Source organism: Canis lupus, chromosome 34 (assembly GCF_011100685.1).
Source record: "Canis lupus familiaris isolate Mischka breed German Shepherd chromosome 34, alternate assembly UU_Cfam_GSD_1.0, whole genome shotgun sequence".
In the NCBI taxonomy this organism is placed as follows: domain Eukaryota; kingdom Metazoa; phylum Chordata; class Mammalia; order Carnivora; family Canidae; genus Canis; species Canis lupus.
The window spans coordinates 3,727,715-3,750,521 of NC_049255.1; the positions used below are offsets into that span (position 1 = coordinate 3,727,715).

The window sequence follows — 22,807 nt, forward strand, 5'->3', positions numbered from 1 at the left end:
CAGAACCATTCTCCTTTGCCTGAAAAGATGGGCTATCTCATTTTTTAACAACTGAATTCTTAAAAAATAAAAAAGTAGCTTGTTTTCTAAAATAAAATCTGTGTTAAATTTAGCTCGTTTTCAACAGAACTTTGCAGTTCTCAAAAAATGTAGGGTCCAGTTATGTGATGTCTAGTATTTGCACAGCGCTTATTAATGTGTGACCATGGTTTGTTATCTACATCTTATTTTCCCAGCACAGTGAGTTGTAGGGCTATCTGAGCTATTATCATTCTTTGATGAAGAGCCTGAGGCCCAGAGAGTATAAGCTAACTGGCCTCAGGTCACATGATAAAACAGCTCAAGGGAACAGCCACTTCATGACCCCCTAGAGAGGCATCCATCGCTTGGCAAAGAGCATCCCTTGACCTGAAAGGGGGTCTTCTCCATGTGCTCCATGGTGCCCAAGTTTGAATTCATTTGATGCCTGATTTTGAGACTGCTACTCAATAGAGATAGGGTTGGGTGTTGAGGAAGTGATAGGTTCCAGCTGAATTTGAAAAATGGGACCTAACAGAACACCTTAGAAGAAAGATAGATGGGGAAGATAGGCAAAACACAGTTGTCCAGACAAAATCAGAATTAAAAAAAAAAAATCCAGCTACAACAAATATCCTGATTTATCAAATCTAGACCAAAATTAAAACATCAACAATGTGAAAGTTTGCAAATAGAGCCACAGTAAGGCCCCAGCAGACTTACAGATGCAGGGTCCTGGGGAGGATTCTCAAGAAGAAGTAGCTGGGGGACAGCTGATAATTCACCATTCTCCCATCCCTATGAAGGGTCCCACCCTCTGTGCAAAGCTTTGGCAGGGAATGTGGCCCATGGTGTTCATTTTGCCCTCATGGACATAGGAAACCACGTATTACAGTGAAAAGAGCATAGGACTGCAAATCAAGAGACCTGCTCCTTGATGTACTTTGCCATTGACCAGTGTGATGACCCCCAGCGAGCCATTAACCTCTTGGGGTGCATGATCCTCACTTGTGAAATGACTGTATTGAACTAGTTGGCCTTTAAGGTCACTTTTTGCCTTAAATGTCAATAAACCAGGCAGAGAAATGAGCTAGATCCTTGAAGTTTAACTGAGATCCCTACAATCTCTACCTTTTCTTTTCTCCCCCCTTCTGTCCAAGTGGTGCCTTTATTTTCCCCCCATTAAAACAGGATACGATCCAATTCTGTTATTTATACCTTGGCATTACACCTTTCACAGCAACCCGGTACCCCCCATATTTACGTAACAAGGCTTTGAGTCTACTCTCGTCCAGATGAATGGAGTTTCAGCAGAAGCTAGAGTGGAGATATGATGTGCAACAAGAACATCCTTCCAGCACTTGTTAAGCCATGTCCCTAGATAACCTGGCTGGAGTCACTTCAGAAAGTCTGTGGTTGGATCAAAAGAGGAAATAAGGAAGATTGCCCTCCCTCCCCACCTCCCTGCCCTCCTCTTAATCCTGCTTCCTTCCCAAAGAGAGGCCTCAGATGATAGGACATGTGGGTGGAGTTCTGGACTCATGAAGAATCTTGTTGCCCTTGGACCCTGATCCCTCAAAGTACATCATCCCTGGGGTTCGCCCATCTGGGAGACTCTGTACTTTTCCACACATGCAGGAGCTAGATGTATGTAGAACATTCTCTCACAAACAAGTAAACTTGCTGCAAGGTAAATCTAATGCACTATACTTACAAGATCTTCAGGCTTCATAAGAACTAGGAATGAACAGGAAGCAGTCCATTAGTTTAATCACATTAGTTTTGGTGAGTTTGGGGCTACTTACTTTGCTGGCACTCCGATTTCTCCAGGGGACATGCACTCCCACACCCCCAAACACACTCGGGGGATTTACCTCCATGTAGCAGATGTTTCCTTCTCCTGGAAATCTGCTCCATGAGATGATCCAGGTTCTGTCTGCAAGTCCCACCCTTCACCTGCCTGGATCTCCAGAACTCTACTCTCACGTCCTTCCTGTCCACCCTCTCACCTGGAGGGCTCCTCATCACCACCTAAGTTGGAGGCTTCCCCAGCAGCAGTAAATGTGGGCTTTGATTACTAGAGAAGAACAAGAAAACAGTGAAGCTCAAGAGAGGGAAAGGAAGACCCCAAACATTTAGAGACTCAGTGTTTCATCTTCTCTGATCCCTCCAAGATCACTCCACTTCTCCATTTATGTCTTTCATTTTTCTTCTAAATACAGTGGTTAAGTCAAGAAATAGGCAGAAGACATGAACAGACATTTCTCCAAATAAGACATACACCTGGCCAACAAGCACACAAGAAAATGCTCCGCATTACTTGCCATCAGGGAAATACAAATCAAAACCACAATGAGATCCCACCTCACACCAGTGAGAATGGTGAAAATTAACAAGACAAGAAACAACAAATGTTGGAGAGGATGTGGAGAAAGGGGAACCCTCTTGCACTGTTGGTGGGAATGTGAACTGGTACAGCCACTCTGGAAAACTGTGTGGAGGTTCCTCAAAGAGTTAAAAGTAGAGCTGCCCTACGACCCAGCAATTGCACTGCTGGGGATTTACCTCAAAGATACAGATGCAGTGAAACACCAGGACACTTGCACCCCAGTGTTCACGGCAGCAATGTCCACTATAGCCAAACTGTGGAAGGAGCCTCGGTGTCTATCAACAGATGAATAGATAAAAATATGCATATATATATACACAATGGAATATTACTCAGCTATCAGAAAGAATGAATATCTACCATTTACGAGGATGAATACCTACCATCAATGTGGATGGAACTAGAGGGTATTATGCTGAGAGGTCAGTTTTAGAAAGACAATTATCATAGGGTTTCACTGATATGTGGGATATAAGAAACAGTGAAAAGGACCATAACGGAAGGAGGGAAAGTGAGTGGGGAAAAATTAGAGAGGGAAACAAACCATGAGAGACTCAACTCTGGGAAACAAACAAAGGGTTGTAGAAGTGGAGGTGGATGTGAAGATGGGGTAACTGGGTGATGGGCACCTAGGAGGGCACCATGATGAGATGAGCACTGGGTGCTATACTATACTACACATTATACTGTATAATATATATATACACTATATGTTTATGAATATATACTATATATTTAAATTGAATTTAAATAACATTTAAAAAGTTAAAATGAATACAGTGTTTAAAAGTAAACTGAGGAAATCTCAAAAACAGAAACACATGAATAGGTGATAACAGTATGAAACTGGGACTCGAACTCTAGCATCTGATGGTTCCTGTGAGCACCGTCCTTAACCGGTATCCCTTTAGACCCAGTGGCTCAGCCACACCATGACATTTAAAGCCCTTCACATTGTGTATGTTTCAAATGTCCACTTGCACAAGTAGGAAAGAAGTGGGATACAGGGTTGAGGCCCAGATCAAGATAGATTGATCTGCAGGAACACCAGAAAGTCAGGAAAAAAAGAGAAGCAAGCTGAAATTCCAGGAGGAGGTATTCTTCACCAAAGAGTCAAGCAACTGAGTGTAGGCTCCCTTGTTCTGCATCATTTTGAGAACTGTGGTGACTAATACGTCTAAGGATGCTGCAGGTTGTGTGCACAGAAATCTTATCAAGAAATGGCAAACAAGACTTCCTCCTGCTAGAAGTTGAATGTCCAGAGTACCCTCTCTTACAGCAGGAGAGAAGAGAAAGAGAGAGGAAGAGAACGTGAATATTCAAGAAACGCAGACACCCCTCACCCCCCGCACTGGGATGCTGTAAAATACTGCAAAAGTATTGACTCTGTGTATTAATCAAGTGGAGGAGTGGCCACATGCAATTTCCCAAATACGGGGTAGTTATGGTTACTGCACTCTGGAAAGCAGGAGTGAAGGGGAAGTGTCACTTCAGATAACTGCACTGTAAGGAAAACAACAACTTAATAAAGTGGCAGCAGCTCCCTCACAGTTTAAAAACAGATGGGTTTTGCTACCCGGGAAGGAAGAATTTTTAGTCACGCTGCAATTTGGAGAGTCTGTCATCGTCTTTACTGAATCGTTAAAACTCTGAGAAGCTTAAGGAATGATAAAATTTCACTTCAGAAACTTGGGTGCTGTATGTCTCATGTGGCCGGCAGTATAAAACCATCATCACTTTCAAATCATGATACAGAGAACAGACATTTATATATTTGCAAACTTTGAATAGGATTTTGGCTGAAGTATTTATAGAATCTTTTTATGTTTTTTGTGATCCAATATCTAGGATGCTAACAAGCTGGCTAACATTCCAAAGCTAGACCCATGAATCATACATGTGAGTGCGTGCATGGGTGTGTGTGTGTGTGTATTCCCAGTGTGAAATGTACAGATCCCTTTCTGCTACAGATAGGTTGAGCAACTCTTTCCAGTATGTCCAGAAATTTCCCAGTATTAGCACTGGAAAGTTCCATTTTCATTACCCTAGCCATAGGAACCTTAGGCTCAACCATTTCAGGTGCTATGATGAGTGGTATTAGAGTCTTTTTTCCTTTTCTTTTTCCAACTTTATTGAGATATAATTGACATAAGTATTGATTTGATACATTTATCCATGGCAAGGTGGTGACCACCACTGTGTTGTCATATGATTGCTAGTTATTTTTTGCAGAACATCTAAGATCTACTCTCTTAGCAACTTTCAAATATATAAATACGGTGTTCCTATCTATACTCACGATGCTGCACATTAGAGCTTCAGGACTCAGTCATCTTCTAACTGGAAGTTTGTACTTTCCGGCCAACATCTCCCCAATTCCCTCACCCTTGGTAGCCACCATGTCTACTTTCTGTTTCTAGGAGTTTTTTTGTTTTTTTTTTTTTAATTCTGTATGTAAGTGGTGCCACACAGTAATTGTCTTTCTCTGGCTTATTTCACTTAGCATAATGCCCTCTAGGACCACCCACATTACCCTCAAAAAATTAAAAATAGATCCAGCAACCCCACTTCTGGATATACCCCCAAAGGAAGTGAAGACAGAATCTTGAAGAGGTATCCACGCCTCCATGTTTATCACAGCATAATTCACAATAGAGCCTTTTTTCTTGATAGAAGTCTCTGGCACCTTAAGGAAGTCACAAAAACCCATTTGTTCCCAGATCCTGACATAAGAACCTTGCTTCCTTTCCATTTGGGACTGGAAACGAAATCACTGAAAAGAGAATATACATAGTCGGTAAATCTGGCCCACAAACAAACTTGGAATTAACAAGACTTCTGAATGTTCTTACATCACAGGCCCTGTAGGATGTTTAAGAGGAGTGACCATGACATTTTTTTAATGGTGGAAGCAGCCCTGATTAGTTCAGGAGACCTAGGTTCTTGTCCTGTTGCTGCTCTGACTGACTTTGTAATCTTGAGAAAGTAACTTCCCCTATGTGGTTGACTAGCCAACCGGTTGATTAGCCAACTGGTAGGTTGGGCAGGGTTCTTTTCCCAAGGCTCCAGCTCTCCGTATTATCCCTCCCAGCTGCATGCTGTTAACTCCACTTCTCTCTAATAACCTTCATAAGCTCGTGTGTCTCAGATACTGGGCAACATGAGGCAATAATATAGAGCTTCAATAGGACATTGTTCTTCAGGCTACCAGTAGGTTTCCACAGGAACCATAAGGTTACTGAACAACAGTTTTCAAGAACATTTACTCCCTGATAGGATTAACATCTCTCCCCAAACTCTGAAACCCTTTTAGAATTTCTACCATGTGAAAGCAAGTTACAAAATGACAATACACCTTTATGTCTAATTACTAATGAAAAGAGAAGTATACTGCATCATTTAATCAAACCAGCAGATAAGATGCCTTTATGCGATAGAAGAAACTATGCTGCAGTTTTAACTTATCTCCTTTAAATAGAGAGATGTCACATATTTTTATCAAAATGTTGTGTGCTTCTTCCCAATAACACGTGATTCTCATTTTTTTGGTTGCTGTTCCCATAATGACATTTATTTAAAATGCAAGATCTTTTCATACCCACATAGCCTCAATAAGATAAGACAATATTGTATCCATCATGGACTCATTATGAAAGTCGCAGAGCTTAACACAACAAAGCTTTGTCCCAGACTGCAAAGAACAAATTCATCTCCTTCGCCTTCACCTTTTAACCCTGTAAGTCACTATCAACAAGCCCAATTCTTTATATGTTCACACTTTTTTTGTTACAGAGGAGTAGGTCAGTAAAAATTAATTAAAAGAGTTGCTTGAGCAGAAAAAAGAAATTTACCGAGCAATTTCCCACTTCTTGGTGAAAAGCTCATCCCAGGCAATAGTGTCTCCTGAGCAAGTGGCTTTATTTCTGATTTAACAGTAGGATATTTCTTAGCTTCCTCATCCCATCTGCATCCATTTCACAATGACTGAACAAATGCAATTAGTTTGCAGTGAGCCAAGTAATGGCTTTCTTAAAGGACTGGGAACACTTTCTTAGACTAATATGTACGGACGCCTGCCGCAGCTTCTTCCAGACAGGCTCCCATCAGCACCAACCACGTGTATTTTTCTAGTGCGCCAAAGAGGACGTTTTTTACAAGAAAACAATACAAGGGCATTGAACACCTAGATGAGAATGTGGATGGGGAGAGAAGGGCCTCACTGCCATTTCTAGCTTGTGACCTCTACTTGGAAAGAAAAGAAACTGACACTCTTGGCATACCTACTTGATACTGGGTATTACACTAATGCTTTTACACATTACACAGCATTCTAGAATTTCAGTTCCATCACAGCAGAGACATCATCTGTTTTGCTCACCGCTGTATCCCTAGTACACACGGGAGGCATGCAAAAAATATTTGTTTGGGGAAGCAACCTGAAGACCCCTAGGAGTCATCTCCATCCTTGGATCTAATAGGATCCACGGCATTTTGTCACTGCTGGGTGGTCCTAGAAACCAACTGGCTTCTCAGAAGTCATCATACCTGAGAATCCCCTGAAAACTTGAAGAAAGACTTTCAGAGTTAAGGAAATGTGGAAACATGTTCATGGGTCCATTTTACTCAATGCAGGGTCCATACGTGGATAGGACATGAAGGACCACTTATGGATAAAAGTATTTGAATGAGACTATTACTCTCCTCTAGGATTGTCCCTCTATCTTAACTGATTAAGTTACCTGACACTAATCTCTAGAGCACCTGCTCATCCAGTATTCTTCAGCCATAGTTATTCAATATTTATCTTCAATAATAAATACTTGAGAGTCTACTATGGTCATATAAACACTGTGCTAGGGAGAGTGGAAATTTCAAGCTGAAGCAGACACACAGCTACATTTGATCAGCTGGCCAGCACTAAGACTACTGTATTCCAAGGGCACCTGGCTGACTCAGTCAACTGAGCCTCTGACTCTTGATCTTGGGTCAGGTCCTGATCTCAGGGTCCTGGGATAGAGCCGTACGGCGGGCTCCCTGCTCAGCAAGGAGTCTGCCTCTCTCTCGCTCCCTTCTCTCCTTATCCTACTCTCTCTCTCTCTTAAATAAATTAATAAATCCTAAAAAAGAAGACCCCTGCATTTCAGCCCCCTGATAATGATATTTCAACCAATGTAAGAAACATCGATTATAAGACACTTTCTGATTTCAGAAGCGATATTTTTAACTCTTCCTGCATTTAGTTCTGCTCTGTTTTGTCTTCTATCACTACACTGCCACTGACACACACAGAGGAACAAGATAGGAAATCTGAAAGTTCTTGATGGTTCAGGGTAGAAGTGGTGCTCTTCTCACTGGAGAGGATGATGTAGTGTGAACCCCATTAAACCCTCCATCCCAAGCCTCAGTATCCCATTACCACAATCTACTATATCACTTTCTTTTGAATACACAGTTTGCACACACACATAGTTGAATTTAAATGGGAATTGACAGTAAAAATACATTTTTAATGACAAAGTGAAGTGATATGAAAATTGGAAAAAAAACAGATTCTTATGCTTGTATACTTCTTGATAGAGCTATATTTAAATTCAATTGCTACACATTTTAAAAAATCTAATCTTTTCATAATCAGTCCAAAACTATTTGGAAGGCTCAATTCTACATGCTTCAAGTGCTTTTCCAACTAGTTACTATAACATTTATATCTTCAGATTTATTTCAAAGCCTGAAACCAATATTGCTTATGTTTCTGTAGCCAAGAGGAACTTGCCCAAACAACTTACTTTTTAAAAAGAAATTAAAAGTAATTATAAAAAATCATTTTTATCTTCTTTGGTTTGAGGGCCAGAGGAAAGAAATTTACCACTACTAAATAGATTTTTCCATACAATTAAATCAAGATTTGCTGATTACAAATGACTTCTAATACTGAATCTTGGAAAATTTCTAAGGTATGGAAACTTGATCAGCAAAGAAACCATAGTTTCCTGGAAGGCTTTCTCTTTTGTAAACTTATCATAGCAAAGACACTCAAATAAGAAAGCAAACTGCTTAAGTATGAACCCCCTGAACCATCCGCCTCCCAAAGGGAAGGGGTGGGTACTGGGTTTCCTAACTTGGCAAGTAACAGGCTGGTAATAAATGTGTATTCATTGAATGGATAGACGGACAGATGGATGGATGGATGATATCCATAACCATGTAAGAAGCAGCTATGACAAGCAAAGGGCTCCGGGCCCATAGTACATTAAGTAATAGCTATAGGAAAAACAGTGTGGAGATCCACTTAATAGGACACATTATCTGAGAACAAGTTAGATAAAACAGAGATCGTTGTTTGTTTCCAGTAGAGATCACGAATTTATTGTAATCTGTAAAGCTAGAGAGATTGTGCATATCTACATAGAGCAGGGAGGCAAACTCAAGCAGAATCTAGATGGGCTTTCTAAAGTGGGTTATTTGAAGAGCCATAGAGCCCAGGTACAGCTCTGTTGGCTTCCCATTGTGGACTCTGCAAGACCTAAATAGAGCTCATGCAGGTTACTTAAAAAGTTGAATGACTTCCTAAAAAATTGAAGGACTTCATGAATCATTTCTTGGAGATTGCACAATTTATAGCAGAATACAGGAGCAGTAGACTTCAACCCCTTGCATTTTCAATCTATATCCAGAGCTGATTCTCTTAAGCATAATGCTTTCCTGAGTGTCTGGCAGGAAGGCCAGAACCAAGACTTATGGATGTGTGTCCTAAAAATCACTGCTACAGTGGCCCAAGGTAAACAAAACAGTCATTTGCCCCAACACTTGCCTCATCACATTTTCTAATCTAAGTGAAAGGGCAGATTCTGATATTGAACAAATTTGTACACTATCAATGAAGCCTTTCCCACTGGCCCCAGTGAAGGGCAAGAGGAAAAGGCAGGCCAGGGAGCATCTTGCTTGGACACATGCTCTGCCCCAGCAGCAGAGGCTCAGTGGCTGCAGAACTGCTGAGCTGGCTTTTACTTTGCCTCAGGTGTCACTGGCAACATTGTCAGTTGAGCAAGGATTGCTGAATCTTTATTCTTGGCAATGAGGTGAGAAATAACAAGTGCACAGCTGGATTTTCTGATCACAGGCAGTGCTTGCTGAGGCCGAGACTTGGGGAGGGTGGGAGTCATCTTTTCATGTGCTGAGTAGGCAAGCTGGACGTCAAAATCTATAAAATCGAAGAGGAAATCTTATATTTTGTCTGTTTCCAGTTTTCAGATATTCTTTTTTTAAAAATAGCAATTTTATTTTAGGTGATTAGATGAAACAAGTAAGAACACCCTCCCCACCCTCCACAAAAAAATGAAAATCATTGGATTTAAATAATTTAAATACAAATTCTGTCTTCTCTTTACAGCTTGTCTACTAATATCTTGCAAGCAGAGATCTTGCCTCCTATCTCTTTTATGCCCCACAGTACCATTTTGACACCATACATATGGCAGGAAGTGAATAAATACTTTTGGAAGGGGTGAAAGAATCCACACTTAACACAACTTCACCCTCCATCAAGCAAAAGTATGCAGGCCTGAAAGGAGGCATAAATACGAAGTGTAGAATGAAAACTTTGCAACTAAAATATTTAGAAGGAAATACCCCTAGTAGAGGCAGCAAGGACTTTTGAGCAAGAGCAGCTGGTTTCAAGTCCTGGCTCTACCACCTTCTCTCTGTGTGACCATCAGGAAATTATCATGTTTCTGGAGCTTGATCACTGACTTTGTAGGGTTTTATGATGCTGTGAAAAGCCTAACTTAGATTAATGTCACCCCTCTGTTCTAAGACCTCCCTCCACCGGCTTCCTGTATCATGCCAAGCAAAAGCCAATGTCCTTATGAGAATATTCTCCCCACCTTGGCCTCAACCTTTACTTTCTAGAGGAGCAGAACTAAGATGGATCTTATATATTTTGTTGATTTATTTGTTGACAATACGTATTGCTCATTTAGTGTCTGTCTTCCTCCTACAATGTAAACTCAGTGAGGACTAGGAATTCAGACTTTATTTACAGCACTTTGAATGGTCCCTGGAACTCCATAAATATTTGTTAAATGAATGGATGAGTTTCTAGCACAATATCTGGCACCTGGGAGCTGCACACTAAATGGAGATTTTCACCATTATTCTTATTACCGAGGATCTTCAGGATAAGCTAAGCTATATATTGTGTGCTTTACATTACACACAAAAATCAGCCTTTCTAGTAAAAGCCATAAACATGTACAGTAAAAAGTTTTCATATAATAGTTTTAAGACCTCATTTCCTGGATGGGATTTCTCTCTTTCTTTCTTTCTTTCTTTCTTTCTTTCTTTCTTTCTTTCTTTCTTTCTTTCTTTCTTTCTTTCTTTCTTCCTTCTTTCTTTCTTCTTTCTTTCTTTCTTTCTTTCTTTCTTTCTTTCTTTCTTTCCTTCCTTCCTTTTTTTAAACTTAGTTCTAATTATACCCCAATGTTCTCACCAATGGAATTATAAAGGAGAAAATGGGGGAAATAAAACATTGGACGAAAATAGAGATTGAGAGAGAGCAATAAAAGGAATCGGAGACACGGCCAAAGAGTAAAGTGGGACTAAAGAAAGAAGCCTAACATGGGAGGCTGTATGTGTCTAGGTAGGAAGAGCATCCCTGGATGCCTGTTATTATATAAGAAAATGGGGTAAAGGACATAGAGAATGAAGAGCCATTACAGAAGGAAGAGCTGTTGCAGAAGAGCTGTCAAAGAAGGGGGAAGAAACACATTTTTGCAATGCCGAAGCCAACTTTGTAACTTTGAGATGCCAATTTGAGCACTTAAGAAACACTTTTTTCCTTGCAGATATTTCTCCTAGTTGCCAACAAGTTGTGGAAATTATATTGATTCCATTCACATAGTTCATAAGAGGCGTACTCTCTCAGATATTTGGATTTCAAAGATTTCTTCAGAGTTGCTAACATTAAAAAAATGTTCATTTCATAATTACATATCTGGAAAATGGAAAATAATAAAAGAAAAAGCTTCTATGACAATTAGAGACCTTTGTAAGGTAGTGATATTTTTAATTAGCAAAGAAAAATAAATACTATATATCATAAACAAAAACTAGTATGAAGATATAAAAGAATGCAACATTTATGATAGCAAAAAGAGAAGAAAATATTTACGCATAAATCTTACAAAAGAATGAAACTCACATGAAGAAAACTAGAAAACACTTCTAATAGATGCAAAAAAATAGCCTTGAACAAATGGGAAGACATTCTTCATTCTTAGGAAGATTTGACATCAAAAAGTTGTCACTAAACTAATGTGTAAAGTTAATGTGATTTAAATATGAAAAATTATCAGATTTTTTCCTCTGAGGAGGCAGGTTAATAATAGAATAATGGACAAGCAAGCTGAACACTCTTCAAAAGAAAAAGAATGGGGGAGGGGAGGGTGGCTGGACCTACCAGATATTCAAACACAGTATGAAGCTTCTATGATTTAAAAGGCTTTCTAGGGGCACCTGGGTGGCGCAGTTAGTTGAGTGACCAACTCTTGATTTTACCTTAGGTCATGACCTTGGGGTCTTGGGATTGAGGCCCGAATCTGACTCTGTGCTCAGAGAAGTCTGCTTGTCTCTCTCCCTCTGCTCCCCACCCATTACTTGCTCTCTCTCAAATAAATAAATAAATAAATAAATAAATAAATAAATAAATGGCTTTCTACTGGTACTTGAATAAACATACATGACATGGGATATAAAATCCAGCAACGTGAAATAAGTCAATTGGAGAAGGACAATTATCACATGGTCTCAGTCATATGTGTTATATAAGAAATAGTGTGAATTCCCCTGTAATCTCAGAGTGAATAAAACTTTCTTAATTATGATTTAAAATCTAGAAGCAGTAAGTCAAGAGATTGATTACTCTGATTACAGAAGGAAAAAACTTTATGGCAAAAAAATTAAGCATAAGCAAGGTGAACAGACAAATGACACACACAAAAATACATTAGAGAGTCAATAAATCTAATGTATAAAGAGGTTCTAAAAATAAGAGGAAGAAAGGCCAACAACTCTATCAAAAAGTCTAGATTTAGACATAAATAGATAGTTTATGGGGAAAAAATGTGACTGACTCTTAAACAAATAAAAGGATGTTCAAAGTTATTCATAATAAGAGGACTGCAAATTGAAAGTATACTGAAATACCATTAGATTGAAACACATCAGATATGGTTACATCTGTATGTTCACAATGACATATACAGGCACAAAAAGTCTTTGTTATTCCTCCATGGAGGATACCTGAGAAGCAATTCATTTCTGTGAAAATAAGCAGGTGAAGAGAAAGAAGCATTTACCTTGCCTTTCCTAAATGGACTGTAGTTCAGTATAATCAAAGAGGTGATAAAGGGAGTTTTCACTTTATAGAACTGTTCCAGCTAATACGTGAAGAATGATGGAATTGAAAGAACACTCATTTGTAACCCCTAATGAATTAATGGATTGGCAAAATTCCCAAATTTGACAATACGTATTGCTCCTTTACCCTACCTATCCCACTTCTAGGATCTAACCCAGTGATACACTGGCAAAAATGTGAAAACCTGTATCCAAAAGGGCTGTTCATTACAAAACTATTTGTGAGGTTGCACAAAACTTGGGGAAACTCAATTGTCCATCAGTTAGATGCAAGGTGAATTGACCAGATACCTCTACAAAGTTCTAGGATACTTTGTAGTATTACAAAAGAATAAAAAGAATGGAGAGGATTTCCATTATGAAGTGATCTCTAGGGTGTATGGTCAAATGGAAAAAGCAAGGTGGAGAATTATAAATGTAACAGGCTAAGAAAAAAGGGGAATATGAATATACACAGAAATTTGCTTAAAATAAACAAAAATTAATGGTTGCCTATAGAAAAAAGAAGGAATTGAGGGGATAGAGATTAAAGCTAGACTTCTTTGAATAACTCTTATTCAGTAGGTTTAATCTTAAGAGAATAGTTATAAAACAAAATTAACTTAAAAAAAGTAATACCTGGGATCCCTGGGTGGCTCAGCGGTTTAGCGCCGCCTTCGCCCAGGGCCTGATCCTGGAGACCCAGGATGGAATCCCACGTCAGGCTCCCTGCATGGAGCCTGCTTCTTCCTCTGCCTGTGTCTCTGCCTCTCTCTCTCTCTCTCCCTCTCTCTCTCTCTCTCTCTCTCTCATGAATAAATAAATAAAATATTTTTTAAAAATTCCTAAGAATTAAAAATTAAGTGAACCAAATGAACTTAAATGATATTGAATAGATGGTATAACCACACAAAGGAACTATTTCAAATACTGCTAAAACACATGCCTGACTGTACATCTCCAGTGACAATTATCCAAGGCAAAAATAAGTTCAAACAAGTCTTAAATTGTTTTCAGTAAATAAGTTGCTCCTGCAATATGTTGATATTGTGATTTGAAATTTGTATGTGTGTATTATGGGATAATGCAAATGATTAATTGCATTGGTGTTACTGAGATCCTGAATTTTAGGGTAGAAGAAAAAATACAGTGTAAGATTGATGAGGCTAAGTTAAAACACTATAGCCCTAAATTTTGAATTCGAAGTTGCAGCATGAACTCTGTTATCATAAACAGCAAATAAACACGCAAAAAATATATCCTATCTCTGTGTACTGCAAGTCCCAGAACCAGTGACCAGCCCAACAGCGATGAGAAGCCCTAGGACCTAGATTTTGGTCTTGACATCAATTTTCCCATTTAAGGGAATAAGTGCTCCTTGGAAAATAGGCTTTTATAGTTCTGGGGCAAAAATGTATGAGATGAGTCTGAATATCTTATCATACCAGAAAGCAAGGAAGCTCTCAAAGATTGCTAGGGTTCTATCAAAATAACTTGGGGTCCAAGTGGAAACAACCCAAATGTCCATCAACCAATGGATGGGTAAATAAAATGTGTATCCCCACAGAATGGAATATAATTTAGCAATGAAAGGAAACAAAGTATAGATACCCATTACAGCCTGAATGAACTTTGAAAACATTTTGTTTAGTAAAAGAATCCAGGCACAAAAGACCACATATTGTATCATCCTATTTATATGGACTGTCCAGAACAGGGTTATCCATGGAGGCAGAAAGTCAAACCATGGTTAACCAGATCTGAGGGTGTGAGGGAGGAGGACCCAGGTGGAGGGAAACCAGGAGTTACTCCTAATGGATACGGGACTTCTTTTTAGGGTGACAAAAAATATTCTAAACTTGATTGTAATGATGGCTGTGCAACTCTGAATATAGTAAAAACCATTGAATTATAACCTTTAAATGAGTAAATTGTATGGCATGTGAATTATACATCTCAACAAAACTATTTTAAAAATCCAGGGACCGGGATCCCTGGGTGGCGCAGCGGTTTGGCGCCTGCCTTTGGCCCAGGGCGCGATCCTGGAGACCCGGGATCGAATCCCACATCAGGCTCCCAGTGCATGGAGCCTGCTTCTCCCTCTGCCTATGTCTCTGCGCCTCTCTCTCTCTCTGTGACTATCATAAATAAATAAAAATTAAAAAAAAATTTTAAAAAAAAAATAAAAATCCAGGGACCAACTTGGTTGAAGACCATCAAATTCAATTTTCAATAAGGAAAATCAATTCATTGGATTAAAACATCTAAAATATGGTTAAACCCATAATTTCATAATGATACTAAAAAAAAAACTCTTGATAGTTTTTGGAAAAAAAAAAAAAAAAGTCCAGGAACTCATTATTATTAAAATCAGTAAGTAAAGAGAAAAAATTCAAGCATTTAGCCTGCTCTTCCCCAATGAACTATCCCTCAGGGTTATTAAATCTGTGATAAGGGGTAACTTTTACTTTATAGAAATAACGCAGCTAATAAATGAAGAGTAAGAATGAGACCATCATCACTTTGCAATCTCTAATAAAATAATGGATTTAGTTAATTGAGGATTGTTTCGCATAGCCCTCAGGCTAAGACTGGTTTTGTATTTTTAAAGAGTTGGAAAAGAGAAAAAAGAATGTGCTCCTTCATAGAGTCCAACACAAGAGAGAGCCAGGTTCTCCTTGCTTACTTCTGGTGTAAGGAAGCTCACTCCAGCACCCCAGCAGCAACCTTGCCAAATAAACCAAATCGGAATCTGATCCTCCATCCTCCTACCACTTCATAGGAAGGACAACCTGGGAATTTAATGATACTGAGTCATTTCTTTTTTTTTTTTAAAGATTTATTTATTTATTTATTCATAGAGACAGAGAGAGAGAGAGGCAGAGACACAGGCAGAGGGAGAAGCAGGCATCATACAGAGAGCCTGATGTGGACTCGATCCAGGGTCTCCAGGATCACGCCCTGGGCTGCAGGTGGCGCTAAACCGCTGCGCCACTGGGGCTGCCCCCGCTGAGTCATTTCTGATACAAAATTCTGTTACTTTTGTTTATATATGATGATACATAATATGTAATACATGCTTATATACTTTACCTATTTTAAACACCTGACAAGTCGCTGAAGTTGCTGTGAAGCCAATTTTATGATAGCCAGGAGCACCTACCTCTGCACCTCACCACCCCCTCTCCTTTGGTCTCCAGCTGGCCTCTCCTGCATTTAGGCCCCACATGCCCCATCCCCTGCAGTCTTCTTTTCACCAGATAGGAACAAAGAAAGGGCCCCCACAAAGAGACCCTCTTCTCTGCAAGAATCAGACCCCCAAGACTAAGTATCTTCAATCAGAAATGCTGCTCCTTGGGGGGCAGCTCCAGGGGGCTCAGTGGTTGAGTATCTGCCTTTGGCCCAGGGTCCTGGGATCAAGTTCCACATCGGGGTCCCCGCAGGGAGCCTGCTTCTCCCACTGCCTGTGTCTCTACTTCTCTCTGTGTCTCATGAATAAATAAATAAACTCTTAAAAAAAAAAAAAACTGCTTCTTTTTCTTCTGAAAGAAGAGGGAAGCAGTTTCCACCTACTCAGCATCAAATACAGAGCTTTTGGAAACCTGCTTGCATGCATTGTACCCAAGAACTTCCCCCAGACTGCCAGAAGTGGCCGTGGTTCCCGGGTTCCCCACGTTTATGAATTTTGCCCTATGCAAAGCCCATCAGAAAGCTTTAAGCATGGATCTACGTGACCACTGCCGATGTCTTCCTTGGTCACCACCCAGGGGTGGGAGGCTCCTGAACAAGGACAGGAGCCAGAGAGGGAGCCGGCACAGGCAGCAGCTGGAATTTGGGCGCGGGGCAGCTCTACCCATGCAGGGAGAGATCTGGTGCCTTGTTACTCAGACTGCAGTTCAGGCCGCCCCCTCTCCATCCCACTGCTAGTGTCGATCCTGGGTTTTCCACTTTTTCATCTCTGCAATGACACCGTCTCTCCCTAAACCCAGATTTTCATTGTCCCTTCCCATTGGAGCAGGAGCACCAGACTGCTTCCTGACCCCACGGCTCCCTCACTCCCCAGCTGGCCTGAGGCACCCCAGGGAGTCTGACAAGCCTTGCCATGTCTTCCCACCTTTGCCTCCCCTTGCCCCCCACCCCCACCATCCCATGTTTCTTCTTAATCACCTGGTATCTTTGGGGAAAAAAGTACTCTTCCAAACCAAAACTGTGCTAAGATATTTGTGTTTAACAGCAGTTGGTGCTTTTTGAGAATCATCCACAGAGGCTGTTGCATTTGAAAAGCAGGTGCCAGGGGCGCCTGGGTGGCTCAGTGGTTGAGCAGCTGCCTTTGGCTTAGAGTGTGATCCCGGGGTCCTGGGATTGAGTCCCACATCAGGCTCCCCAAGGGAGCCTGCTTTTCCCTCTGCCTGTGTCTCTGCCCCCCTCTCTCTCTGTGTATCTCTCATGAATAAATAAATAAAATCTTTTTAAAAAAGAAAAGGAAAGCAGGTGCTGGGGAAAACCAATGGTCACAACTAAAACACCCCAACTCTGGAGCTTGCTTTCCAGGCTCTGTGTGGAGGTGCTGGGGGCCCTGCCCAGATCCTCCTTACTGGCTGGAAGTCATCTTGGTGGGTGCTAATCCCATGTGACTGGTGTCCCCCAGAAAGGGAGGATTTGGGCGCAAACACACAGAGAGGGAAGAGGATATGAGGAAAAACAGGAGAAGACGGTCATAGGCAAGCCACAGAGAAAAGCCTGGAACAGATCCTGCCTCACCGCCCTCAGAAGAGACCAGCACTGCAGGCACCTCGGTTTAGACTCCTGGCCTCCAGAGCTGGAGGGTAATAAATGTCTGTTGTTTAACCTTCTGCTCTGTGGCTCTTTGCTGACAATCCTAGGACACTAACAAGGCCAGTGACTCACTCCTGCCCCTTCTCCTGAGCATCCCTGTCGTCCAAGCCAGCGAATGTTACCCTGCCACCCGCCCTCACAGCCAGTGATCAGTGACCAAACATGGAACTACAAAAAGCTGGCCTTCCTGTCTTAAAGGGAACCAACTGCATGGCATGACGCATGCTCCAGAGCCTTCCACGGGATCAAGTGGAAGCTGGCCTCCAGTGGAGCTATGTCCTCACCTAGCTGCCCCTCTTGTCCTGAGAGCACTTTTTCAATAAACCCCTTGCACGAGTTCCCTGTCTCAAGTTCTGCTTCTGAGAGCCTGACACTTAGCAACTGAAGAAGAGTGTCTGGGTGGGTGGGATCTTTCTGGCCCCAGGGCAACCTCACACCACCAAGGCAGGTCCTGACTCCACCCCCATCTCCTGGTCTCCAGCTTGGCTTCCTTTCTCCCAGAAACCTCATGGTGTTGACAGCGGGGACACGGGGGCAACCCAGAAATCCAACACTGTCAGGCGTGTTCAGGGACACGGAGTCCCCCCTTCTCTCCACTGAGCTGCAAAGCAGAGCCCCAGGGACACTGGCAGATTTTATCCCCCACTGAATTGTCACACTGCAGCTATGGCTCCTTCCCCATTGACTCAGCTTCTCAATGCATTTTAATGTGCTGCTGTGGTGGGGATGCCTGGGGCTCATTAGAGAAGCTGCTCAAGTCCTCATCAGCAAGCCTCACTAATGTGACAGATGGAGAAAGAAAAAAAAGAAAGAAAAAGAAGAAAAAAAGAAAGAAAGAAAGAAAGAAAGAAAGAAAGAAGAAGAAGAAAGAAAGAAAGAAAGAAAGAAAGAAAAGAAGAAAAGAAATAAAAAGAAAAAAAAGAAGAAAGAAAAGAAAGAAAAACAGAAAAGAAAGAAAGAAAAGAAAAGAAAATGAACCCAGAGTAAAGAAGATATAGAACAAAAGAAAGAAGCATAAGGAATAAGAAGAAAAAAAGAAAGAAATGAAGATACGAGAGAAAAGAAAGAGAAGAAAGAAAGAAGGCAAGAAAGAAAGGAAGAAGAAGGAGAAAAGAAAGAAAGAACAAAGAAAGATCAGAAGAAGAAAAAGAAAGAAGAAGAAGGAAAAGAAAACGAGAATAGAACAAAGAAAAAGAGGACAAAGAAGAAGAAAGAAAGAAAAGACGCAAAGAAGAAAGAAAGAGGAAGAGAAAAGAGATCAGAAAGAAAGAAAGAAAGAAAGAAAGAAAGAAAGAAAGAAAGAAAGAAAGAAAGAAAGAAAGAAACCTTACTGCTTTAAGATTCACTAGGGGGAAAAATCCACCCATTTTCCCACTAGATTCCATGTAGCTAAAAGCTTCATCTCCGAGTTTTCTCTTGCAAAGAGAAGAAAGTATTTTTCTCTCATTTTGCAGGTGTTTGGGGCAAGAGGTGGGACTCTCGTGTTTTGTTTTCCTTATTTTTTTTAAACCTTTGATTGGATTCCTCACTCAAGTAGAGCCCTAAAAGCTCATGGGAAGGAAGGGGGAGATTATATAAATCACTTTCCCTTTGATCGTGTTTCAGCAGGTCCAGGCAAACCCACGCTTACAATTTATAAATGGTTTCCACGTGTTTGCATAGTAGACGGTTTTGAGGGCATCTGCTTGCTCTTGGAAGCCTGCTCCCTGCTGAATACTGCTGCTCACGCCTTAGCAAAGCATCTCAACGGCAAGTCAATTCCAGAGTAAAAAGACTTCAGAAGCTCCTCCGTCCAGCCAGCTTTCCAAGGCAAAGCTACTGGGGAGTTGTCTCGAGAGATCAAGTGTTTTCCTTTCAGGAAACATTCCAGAATATTCAGCCAAAGTTCTAAAGTCGTCGGTATTTTAAAATACAGCTGCAATATCAGGAGAAGAAATTCAGTCCTTTTTCTGTTCAGGTTTCTCTCAGCCAGGATTTCACATCGTCCTCTGAGTCATCCCAGAATTGACACCGTTTTAGTCTGTCTTTTTTATTTCTTACTTTTTATGGACATTGTTTTCCTTTTTGCACCCTAATCATGATCCTATTTTGTAATCTGGCCAGTCACTGTAATTCCACTCTGATTTGTGAAAATACGCTACTTGTCTAAGCATCCTAGATGGGAGACTGAAAGATAAGCAAGATGGAAAAACCTATGCTCAAGAATTCTACGGTCAAGTCAGAGGTAAATCAAAAACCACCTCAGTAAATGTGGGGCTGAATACAATGCTTATCACAACAATTCTGCAAAGTGATGCAAGGGTGGGTGAGAGTGCCCTGCCAGGAGCATTCAGGTCGGATTTGAGGACTTCGACAGTTAGAAATGAGAGGGACGTGGGTGGGGAATGTAAACATATTTTCCATGGAAGGACAACCTGTGCAGAGGCCCAGGGGTAGGGGAACACAGGCCATGTCCACTGCATGGAAACCAATCCAGTGTGAGCAAAGCATGGAGGATGGGTAGATAAGCAGTGAAGACAGCAAAGGTAGGTCAGTGCTGGTCAGAAGGTCCCTTAAAGGCTCAAGAGAAGACTTTTACCTTTATGTTAAGAAACTAGTGCTTGCTTCGGCAGCACATATACTAAAATTGGAACGATACAGAGAAGATTAGCATGGCCCCTGCGCAAGGATGACACGCAAATTCGTGAAGCGTTCCATATTTAAAAAAAAAAAAAAAAAAAGAAACTAGGAGCCATTAAAAATGTTTTGACCAAATGAGGGACCTGATTATATGTGTTCTGTGTTAGTTTTTCTAGGACTTCTGTAGCAAAGTACCACCAATTGGGTGTTCAAATAACAGAGACTTTTCTCACAGTTCTGGAGGCCTGACAATTAGGCTGTGAGCAGAGTTGGTGTCTCCTGAAGCCTCCCTCCTTGGCTGTCCTCCAACCCCAGAGAGCCGTGTTCTTCCTGTGTCTCTTCATATGCTCTTCCCTGTGTGTATCTCTCTGTGTCCTAATCTACTCTTCTCATAAGGACACCCCAACATTCCTCACTTTAACTTAATTACCTCTTTCAAGAGCTTATCTTCAAATACAGTCACATTCTGAGGTTAGGGGTTAGGGCTTCAACATGTGAATGAAGGTGGGGCACAATTCGGCCCATGACATTGTCTCTATAAAAAATGCCCTGAAGGAGGATGGAGACAGTACAGAGCAAGAAGGCAATGGAGCATGGGAGGCTGTTAGAATCTGGCACAGTGGGTCAGTGAGAAACAATGAGTGGCCCAGGGAGTAGGACTTGTGGACATTTTGCAAAGGTTGATGTTGGGGAGAACAGTGAGGAAACAAAGATAACCCCATGAATCTCCATGAGCAGGCTTGAACCTGGCATGGACCTTTGCATATAACAGCTCATCAATAAGAAGGAAGGAAAGGAAGGAAGGAAGGAAGGAAGGAAGGAAGGAAGGAAGGAAGGAAGGGAGGAAAGAAAGGGAGGAGGGAGGAAGGAGGGAGGGTAGGAGGACAGAAGGGAATAAAATAGTAACAGACAATTGGGGCAAAGACTAGAATGGAAAGCAAATGTACCTTTAACAATACTTTTGTTTTGCTTGGATTTTATAAAAATCACATGTGCCTATTCAAAAAATCAAAAACAAAAATAAAAAATAATAATTGCAAAACTTCAAAGGATTTCCCATTATGGGGTGGTTTTCCATGTTAGTGGACTCTCTCCTTGACACTGAGGCATGTGTGTTGAGGACACGATCCTGGAAAACAAGCCAATGAGGAAATCATAGTGATGAAAGGTGAGGTCAACTTTCAGAAGTCGTTAAAATTCACCAGAACCACAACAAAATAGTTATTTAGAGAGAGCAATATGATATAAGAAAGGTTAATCTTGAGCTCTCCCAAGGAGATTCAGTTACTTAAGGTCCCTCCCTCTTCCCCTAAAAAAGCTCATTAAAAGGGGGGAGTGAATAAGATGACACCTCTACAGTTGTTAGCACCCTCGCAGGGCAGAGGAACTGCTTGATACATGTTAGCTGTCATTGTGGCACCAACAGCCTCCTATCTGTCATGGATCACACATGGTTCACATGGACCAAAGGGAGGTAGCTATTTGGGCTGATGCCCCCAGCAGCTCTTCCACTCCTTACTGGCCATCAGAATCCCAACTGTGCTCAGGAGTTGGAAGGCTCTGTGCTTCTGAGAACCAGACTCTCTCCAGTCTGAATCTTGATTGGTCTAAGCCAGTCACTACCATTTTATACCACTGGTGGGTGACTGATTCAGGTCTGGAAAGGAAATGCAGTCATGGCCAAGTGTCATGAGAGGGGGGAATCTGCTGGGAAATATCTGGGAAATTATTCCCTGCTCAAAAAAAAAAAAAAAGGACAGAGCTGCCATCTGTGTGGCATGCCTGGAATTGTAGCAGCCTTCTTTGAACTGTGAGGGAAACCAGACTAACAGGACAAGCCAAGCCACTGAGGGTAGCAGGGAGATCAAGTGGGGTGAATTCAGTCCCAGCTGATTTCGTTGTTAGCTTATCCGTGGCTTGCTACCAAAAGTACCCTAATCCGTATGACTCCTTTTGGTCCAAGTAGAAGCCTTTGGCTTCTCTTCAACTGGCACGTCTCTGCTTCTTCACCCAAACTAGGAGCAGACTCTGGAGGTCCCTGGGCAGGGCTCTGTACACCAGCACTCATGCCAGAGCAGGTTACACATCCCTGAAACAGCTTCCTTTTGGAAGAACCTAGGAGAACAAGTACAAATTCCTGGTAGCCAAGGCACACACATTTCATGCTGACTCCCTCCCAAGTTGGGCCTTCTGTTCTGGAGTGGCTCGAGTTGCTTTTCCCTGGGCTCCTTCCAATGCTTTCGGCATCCTGGTGTTCATGTTTCTAAACCCCAGTGCAGAATTCCAACTGTGGGCTCGTCAGTTTTCTCCAGACTATGTTCTTAGTGTTTGCCAGGCTTCTTTTCTGATATGAGTCACAATGCTTTTCCTACTTTATCTGCTGATAAAGAAACAATTCAGCCTCTCCACCCTGCAACCCTGGGCTTTCTGCCATTCTTCCCAGATCCAAGCTCCCTGCTGGACCTGAAATAGTAGCAATCATAACAGTGCCTTGCATCGCACGACACAGTTCTCAATAGTTTACAAAGCATTTCCACACATGCCATCTAA

At 41.4% G+C, this 22,807-nt stretch overlaps 1 non-coding gene across 1 annotated transcript; it reads left to right on the forward strand.

The window, feature by feature from the left end:
- The first annotated feature begins 20,234 nt into the window (after positions 1–20,234).
- On the forward strand, positions 20,235–20,341 carry LOC119867544. Its single transcript, XR_005384063.1, has one exon. It is a non-coding gene; the product is annotated as a U6 spliceosomal RNA (small nuclear RNA).
- The last annotated feature ends 2,466 nt before the right edge of the window (positions 20,342–22,807 follow it).